Raw genomic sequence first — 8,594 nt, 5'->3', positions numbered from 1 at the left:
TTTTGTATGTTGGTCATCAACTATATTTTGTGGGACATTTGATTATTTACATCACTGCTAGTATGTCTTATGAGGTAATGAGATGGTTTTGGAATGGTGATCATCCTTTTGTTATGTTGGTTTGTTACTTTATAAGTATCTTCTGAGTCCAATCTGGTCTGATTTGTGGGAAATTTGATCTTTTACATCACTTCTAGTGGGGCTTCTGAGATAATGGAGTGATTTTTGATTGATCTGCTCATCCTTTTATTGTGTTTAGTATGGTTTTGATCTAGGTTGACTTTGTTGCATCTTTTGTTGCATCTTTTAGTGCCAAGTTGTTCAGTATTCAACTTGTGTACTGGTGTTTAATACTAAGGTTATAAATTGCATATATTTCAACAAATAACCTTTTTTTTTATAGTGTTTTAGATATTCAGACTTGGTGAAATTTGTTTTTGTTTGTATCTTTTGCTTGTACATACTGTAAGTTGTAGATAAGTACTGATTAATTAAATTGCAACTATGAGAAAATTTCGTTGCAATAATTTTTTATTTGGATTATATTAAGTTCCCAGGAATGATAGATCTATCACTATATGATGTGGTTGAGATAATTGATGAACGTTTCTCTTTTTAAGCATTCCAATTAGTCATCTTGTTACCTGGTGCTCTTACTGCTTTTTCAACTATGATTCTTGATCTTGGTTTACTAATATATTATTTATGTGTTTTTATAGTTTACAAATCTCAAGTACTCCAGAGTTGAAATTGATGAAGTGCGGTTCGAGTGGGCTGAATGCATGCTAGATTACATTTGAAGTGCGGTTCTACCTTGATGTGTTAAAAGAATGTTCTACCTTGATTTTGATATCTATTAGCTAGCTTTTGATGTAAAAAGAATGTTTGGGTATTTTATGGATATTGTTGTAAGAAGATTATTTATATAATTTGTGAATATTTGTGTATTTTATGGATATTATTGAATGAAAAATATTTGTATAATTTATGAATATTTGTGTATTTTTTTTGTTATTGTCGGTTTTTCATTGTTTCGGAAATCAAATTGGTGCTGTTAAAAATATACATATTACATCGGTTTTCCACCGTTGCAAAACCGGTGTTATTAACTAATATTACATCGGTCATTTACCGCTGCCAAAACTGGTGTTATTAACATACAATATTACATCGGTTTTACACCGTTGATGAAACGGTGTCGTTAAGTGATACTACACCAGTTAATAACCGATTCGAAGACCGGTGTCGTTAAGAGATACTACACCGGTTTTAACCCGATGTCTAAAATGGCAGACTTTTAACATCGCCTTCATAGACATCGGTCGAAAATGAAATAGACACCGGTGGAAAACCGATGTCTATGAAGGTTTTTGTTGTAGTGGACTTCTATGTTTCTCTTGATATTGAGCATGCCTTTGAGACCTTGGGTGGATTGAGTAATATGAACAAAGTGTGTGGCAGGTAAGTGTCTATCACTAGGAACATTAGGAACTCAATTAGATGATGACTTGACTAGGACAAATATTAAAACTTGAAGAGTTTGGGTCATTTATTGCACTATGCACAAGAAACTTATGCTTAGGCCATCTTTGAGTTATTTCCATGATCATACTTATCAATGAAACTTGTAGATAGAGTTAGGAAAGTGCAATAGGGATTATGATGCATTATAGAGCACATGAGCTTTGATTGCAACATTTTGCTTGAGGACAAGCAAAGGTTTAAGTCTGGGGGTGTGATGTGTGTAGATTATATACATTTACTTAGCATGTTTTGAAACACATTCACATATTTTACGCATGCTTTTTCTATGCATTTTCATACTCTTTGTCTTACTTTCAGCATAATTACTCTTCTTTGTTCGGAGATCTGCTCTTGTCTATTTTCTATTTATAGGAGTCGAATTTGGAGAGGAAATGATGTTCATGATCGATCCAGTCAACATGCGAAGGAAGACAACATTGGCCATGTGAGCCACATGACCATGCCAAAGAAGCAAGGAGGAAAATGACTTTGGTCATGTGGTGCAGACAACCCGTGTAGCTTCACCATAGGATGAGCATGACATGGCCGTGTGGATCCACATGGCAGTGCCACCCCAGCAACGTATCCAGAACATAGTCATGTAGATCTACACGGTAGTGCAACACTTCTAGAGAGAAAGCAAGTCCAGGCCATGTGTGCCACACGGTCATGCAAGATTTCTAGAGGCCAAGATTGGCTAGGCCATGTGAGCCACAAGGTCATGTAAGCCATCCAGAGACAAAGCAGGACACGGCCGTATGAAGGTCACACGACAGAGTAACCCTGGCTGAGAGCAAAATGGGTGAGGCCGTGTGAAGGCCACACGACCGTGATATGGGTCGTGTGGTGCCTGTGCCCTACTCTATATAAGGGGATTTCTTCCTCTTTCAAAAGGGAGGAGGCTCTCCTTTTGGGAGGATCCAATTTGGGGTTGTTCTTCACCTTCTTCGGCCTTGATCTGGCAATGCAAGACCATCTCCATCTCCGAATCGACTCCAGAAGCTAAGGATTGGTTCTGAACATCAGTCATCGTCTCTAGATAAGCATTTTTATTCTCTTTTCTCAATTGGGATTCAAATGTTTGTAATCTCCTTGTCTTTGGATCTCTATCTTTGTACTATGCAGTAAATTCATTGTTCTAGGATTAAGAGAGTATTTGTGGTGTGAGTTGATGTAAGATCTCATGGATATGCCAATTTCCTATCTAGATAATGTTGGTATGTTTTACATTTATTTGATCTTGTGTGGATTCTTATGTTTGGACCTAATTATCATGTTTGATTGAATGTTTGTGATGCTTGTAGATCTCGTAGAGGGATACCCTAGATCGTATGATTGAGGGGCGTTAGTGACAAGCTACCCCGCTAACGGACGTTTAGGGGGTCACCTTGAAAGGTGAAGCCAGTCTCTACAAGGTGGCGGGATAGTTTAATGAGTTTAGTTCCTACACCTTTATTTGGATTGAGTGGTGATGTGTTTCTGTATTGTATAACCGAGGGGCGTTGGTGACTGGCTGTCTTGCTAACGGACTTCATAGGGATCATAACTATTTAATCGCTAGAGGTGTAGATCAAAGTCCCTTGCCAGTTGTCTTCTGAAGGAGAAAACCAGCAACTTCCTACAAATGCATGACAATTAAGGATATGAATTGGAGAACCATGATACATCAATGAATAACACAATGAAACTGAATTCCTAGAACACTCACAAAACCAAATACTTCATTTACTTTCCTATTTCTATTTTCTAGTTGCTTACTTAGTGTAACAACCACCCTTCTTACTACTACTCTCTAAGGATGACCATTACTTAACTACTAACTCTACTTACTAGTGTTACTTATGCTATTATTAGCAACACTTAGATTTATCACGGCCCCAGAGAAGTTCCTACCGAAAAATTTTGGCAGAATCTCCCCTGTACCGGTGACCATATACTGAGATACAAAAAATATATACTTCAGCCACAGGCGGCTGGAACATGTATCAAACACTCATGCAGTTTAATAAGTGTCAAACACTAAAAATAACTACTTATTACACAGAGACTCATCACAGCATGCAATCTAAGACACAAATAAACTCAATAAAAACGAGGAATAAAAATACAAACTCAAATGACACAAACCATAAAGTACAACTCATCTATTTCTCAACCACTAAACATGAAACTCATAGCTTCCCAGATCTCTCCATAGTCCTGGCATCACACACACCCATCACGCATCCTCCTTGTCGCCTTCCTCTTTACACTTTAACTTTTCCTTTATCTGCAGTAGGAGGAAAATAAATCTATAAGCGAAACGCTTAGTAAGTACTAATCTATCTCACAAAAACTCGAAAGTGCATAAGATGCAAAGGATACTGAAACTGAAATGCTAAAAAGAAAAGGCTAAACATGCTCATCTAATAGCAAAGCACTAAAATAAACTGCATACTCATGATATACAAGAATAAATCTACATGTTGGAAATAAAGCTAATCAAGATCAATAAACTCATAAGAAAAGTAAATGAAAACTAATACTGTATGCTTAGCATTATAAGAGCTGAACTTTACTGGTTCTAAACATAGGTGATACTTGTTTCATTTACTTATAGCCTTATATTTGAAATTAAGATTTAACTTTCTTCTTCTCTTTCTTGGGCCCAGGCTTAGTACCAAAAATGCGCGCTCTCTAATAGAGACTGAGGTAGCGAGCCTTCAATCCTATGAGGGTAAAGACCTCGGTTTTACCAGGGCCAAGACCTTGGAATTGGTCACCTGGATTTGTTTAACGACAACCTCGGAAGTCGGGTACTAGCCTCTTACTTTAAATTACTTGTTATCTTTTCTAACTAGGCCTTGGTCTTTTCTCTACTCATAACTTCTCATAATCCCCTAAGAGAGCTTACTAGAACATTGTAAATATATCTAACAAGTAGGGAATTGTAACTAATTGAGCATGCTATAAAAATAAAGCAAAGCCAATCAAACTACAAAATAAACTTAATAGTTGTTCATGATCAAGAAAACCAAGAAACTAACACTACATAATTTCCTCTCACAGTAGATCTAACTCAAACAATGAATTAGCTTGTTTGTAATGGTCATATGCTGAATTAAAGAAAGATAGAAGCATGTTGCGGTTTAGCTATATAGGTATGCTATTTACAGCAACTGAATTTATCACTACAGCAGAAAGAGTCAAAATGAACATGCGACAGATTCTCATTGAAACAAAGCTCACTACACAGTACTCGTATAAAAATTTCCAATAAAAATGAAAAGAAACAAGTTCCCAGCATGCTATTAAATCCAATGACAGTATCATGTTATAACTTCAGAACAGTCCATTTCCGCAATAAAGAAATACTTAATTCATCAACTAATTCCCTAGTATCAAGGAATAGAAATAAACATCATAGTACCAACGTTCTAACTGGCGCAAGGAACGATAAGTAACATCCAGCACTAATGACTTTACTGCACATATTTTAGCATGCAATTTAAACAATTCCAGAAATCACTAGAGGAAACCAAGTTCTGATGAGGGTATTTCCAGCAAAACAGAAAGCAATACCAGCAGTGCTATAAACAAAAATCTCTATGATCCATTAACACTTTAAATAAGAAACTTAACTAAATTCTTAACAAATTCTCATGCAAATAGGTATGACTGTTCGGCTTGACAACTAGATCAAGGAAAGAACCCAAAACCAATTAAATCCGTAGCAATGTAATCTCTATTCGACAGGTTCTGTAAGCAAGGAAAGAAAAACCCAAATACTCAAAGACAACCAAAACTTCCTGCTTAAATAGAAGTTGTCTCTGCCACTTGGGAAATTAGCTACAAAGTCCAACCGAAAACTTAGAATACATGGCAAAATATCTAAGCAGCAACTGAAGGAAGAATGAACAGCAAACCCTAGCATCCTCTATTCGGCACTGCAAATTCCGTGAGCAAGGAAATGAAAACCTAAAACTCGGAGCTACTCCTACCACAGGTGAGTAGTACTTACAACCGACGGAAAGAGATCTAGGGTTTGCGAAGAAAACTTGAGTTTTCCCGGCCTCTTCCTCGTGCCTACGGGCCCTCCTGCCGAGGTGGTCTCAATTTGGTGAAGATTTGCCGAAAGGAGACCTTCGCCAGCCGCCGGAGGGAGGAATCCTAGCTGCGACTGCGATTTCGCCCGAGAACAGCTGCGCCGTCGGGAGAGAAAAGGAGAGGAAGAGAATAGGTTTCGGGAAAAAGAAAACCTAAACCTTTTCTTATAACTAGGGTTTTTATTAATTACTATACCTTAAATATTTGTCGCTCTTTCCTTATTCAGCAACAGCCGCGTGAACACTTGGTTGGCTGCGTTCTGCTTAAAGCTCGGCTCGTGGGTTCAAATCTCGGCTGCAACCCTTTTCTTCCTATTATTTCTTGTTATTAACTTCTACTACTTATATAAATTTTTTTCTCTATATGATAACAAAAAGGTCGCGGAACAGTTGGCTGGCTGGATTCGGTTAAGGTCGGGTTCGGTCCGAGGTCCACGGTTCAAATCTCGGCTCGGACATTTTTTTGTCAGAACTTCTTTCGTTTAGTAAAAATACCAAACAACCTCCAAAAATTGCATAAAAATACTCTAAAAATCTCTAGAATATTTTAAAAGCATTTCTAAATATTTTTAAGGACATTTAGAACTCGAAATAGGGAAAATTGGGTTGTTACACTTAGTACATTCCCTACTTTGTTGATTGTTTAGCTAATTCTACGTGAGACGTCTCTTGTGCTTATAACCAGTCCCTGAGGGATCGATAATCTTTTATTACTGATGACGAAACTGTGCACTTGCGGTTGAGTAACACTCTCCTGTTATAGCCCTTTGGTTAAATTTGACCGTTGGCTGATGTGGCAGCTCTAGGTAACTGGAGTGGGTTCGGGCGCCCCCAGCGATGCACTTTATCTCCTTCCCAACGATTCTTGGATAAAATTTTATCCACGCCCGGGCGCCTGGACCATTCTGGGTGCCTGCAATGTTGTTGAAGTGGTCTTCAACTCCATCCTCCTAGTAATGGCTTGCCGAGGCGCCCTTTCTGCAACAGGGTGGTCCACGTGCTTAGACCCTGTATGGGCACCTATAGTCTGGGTGCTTGGATAAGTCAACTTCATGTTGACTTGTTCGACTTTTGCTCAGGTCGCTTGAGTGATTCTTCGGCCATCCAGAGTTGAACTCACCCGAACCCAACTCCGACCTTCTCTCCTAGAGCAGTCTTCCGCTACGGTTTCTCATCCCTTGAAAGCGCCACACCTGTCCTTGTCACTCCATTGACGCATTCTTCCGCATGAGCTTCTCATCCCTCGGATGCATTGAGCCCGTCATCTCGCTTCCCGTGTCATCCATCTCGTTTGCTACATCTTCCGCTCAACTTCTTGTGTTCCTAAATCCCTTTACACTTAGATAGAAGACATCAAAAACGTAGAGTTAAATTAAAACTGGTTGATCACATCAAAACTTACCCGGAATACTTACAATCTCTTCCTTTTTGATGTCCATCTACCCAAGTTAAATTAGGATAATAACAAATTATAAATTAAGTAAAAGTAAAATATTGTAATTAAATACTATTAAAATATTGTAATTAATTAATTCCCCCATAACCTCTTAAATTTTTCTTCCCCTTTGAAAAATTTTCTAATGGTTATTGAAATTGTGATAAAGGTAAAAAAAAATTTACAAGAATTATTTTTTGAATATCTAAATTTCTAAAAATTAAAAACTAAATTTATCAAAATATAATTTAAAAATGATTTATAGTGTCAAATAGTCTTGAAAATTTTTGTAACTTATAACGATAATAATCTAAGATCATGATAAAAAATTTCAAGTATAAAACCTTTTGTATTTTAACCTAGAACATACTTTAACCGATAAGGTTACTTTTAAAACAAAATATTTAAAAATAATTTTTGAATTCTAAAAATCTGGCTAGATATTCAAACTACAAGGGAAATTAGCCAAAAAAAAAAAATCAGGTTTTATAAAAATTCATCTTCGAAAAATTTTAAACTTTAAATTATATTTTTTAATAAAAAATTCATAAAAAATTATATAATCGTCAAAAATCCGGAAATGTTTATACTAATAGATTTTTCATTTTTAAAACATAGGAAATTCGAATAAAAATATAAATATATCTGCACAGATATAACTCGATTAATATAGAAATATATATTTTTAGAAAATAAATATTTAAAAATCAATTTTGACCTATAATTTTTTTTAAAAAATTTTCTGGGTGTGTAAAATAAAATATTTATCCACATAAAAATTAATTTTTGAAAATGAAAATTTTGATAATTTTTAATATTTAAAATTAGTTTTTAGTAATTAATTTATAAAAAATTATTCAGCAATCAGAAAATACTAAAAATATTTATGCTAACATAAAACCAATGGTTTAATGATAGTTATAATTTTGTGAATAAAATTCGAATACTAAGTTTGTACAAAAAATAACATATCGAGTAAGTCAAATAAAAATCTTATCTAGAAAATTTATTATTAATTTGAAGTAGATTTATCAGTCTTGCTTTTGGAACCCAATATAGGATCCTACTTACTGAATTAATTAGAAATTTTCTTGAAATTACATTTCTTGTTACTTTTGTGATTTGACCCCTATGGCTTTGTAAATACCAGTTAAGCCTATCATGATTTCTAAAATTTGAATTTTAAAAAGAACTTGAATTTAAGTATGCATCATTCTTTTTCGTTAATTCTATTTGTTCTTTTAATTTTTCATTTTTATTTTTGAGTTTATCAAATTCTTCTAATGGACACGCCTTAGTTAAAATTATTTTCAAATTCACATTTTCCTTTTTTAAATTTATATTCTTAGATTTAAGCTTACATTAAGATTTAGACATTGATTTTATATCAGAATATAACTGATCAGGAGATAGGAGGTATGACTCACTTATCAGATCTAATCTGAAGCTGGATTCTTTCTCTTCATTTATGTAGCTCCCCTTTTATCGATGCTCTCCTCTTAGTGAATTGCCATTAGAGCCAGTCGAGCATACTCCTTCACTTGAGACTC

This window comes from Zingiber officinale, chromosome 7B, assembly GCF_018446385.1.
Source record: "Zingiber officinale cultivar Zhangliang chromosome 7B, Zo_v1.1, whole genome shotgun sequence".
In the NCBI taxonomy this organism is placed as follows: domain Eukaryota; kingdom Viridiplantae; phylum Streptophyta; class Magnoliopsida; order Zingiberales; family Zingiberaceae; genus Zingiber; species Zingiber officinale.
The sequence above is the reverse complement of the archived record's forward strand: the minus strand, read 5'-3'. Positions refer to the sequence as shown.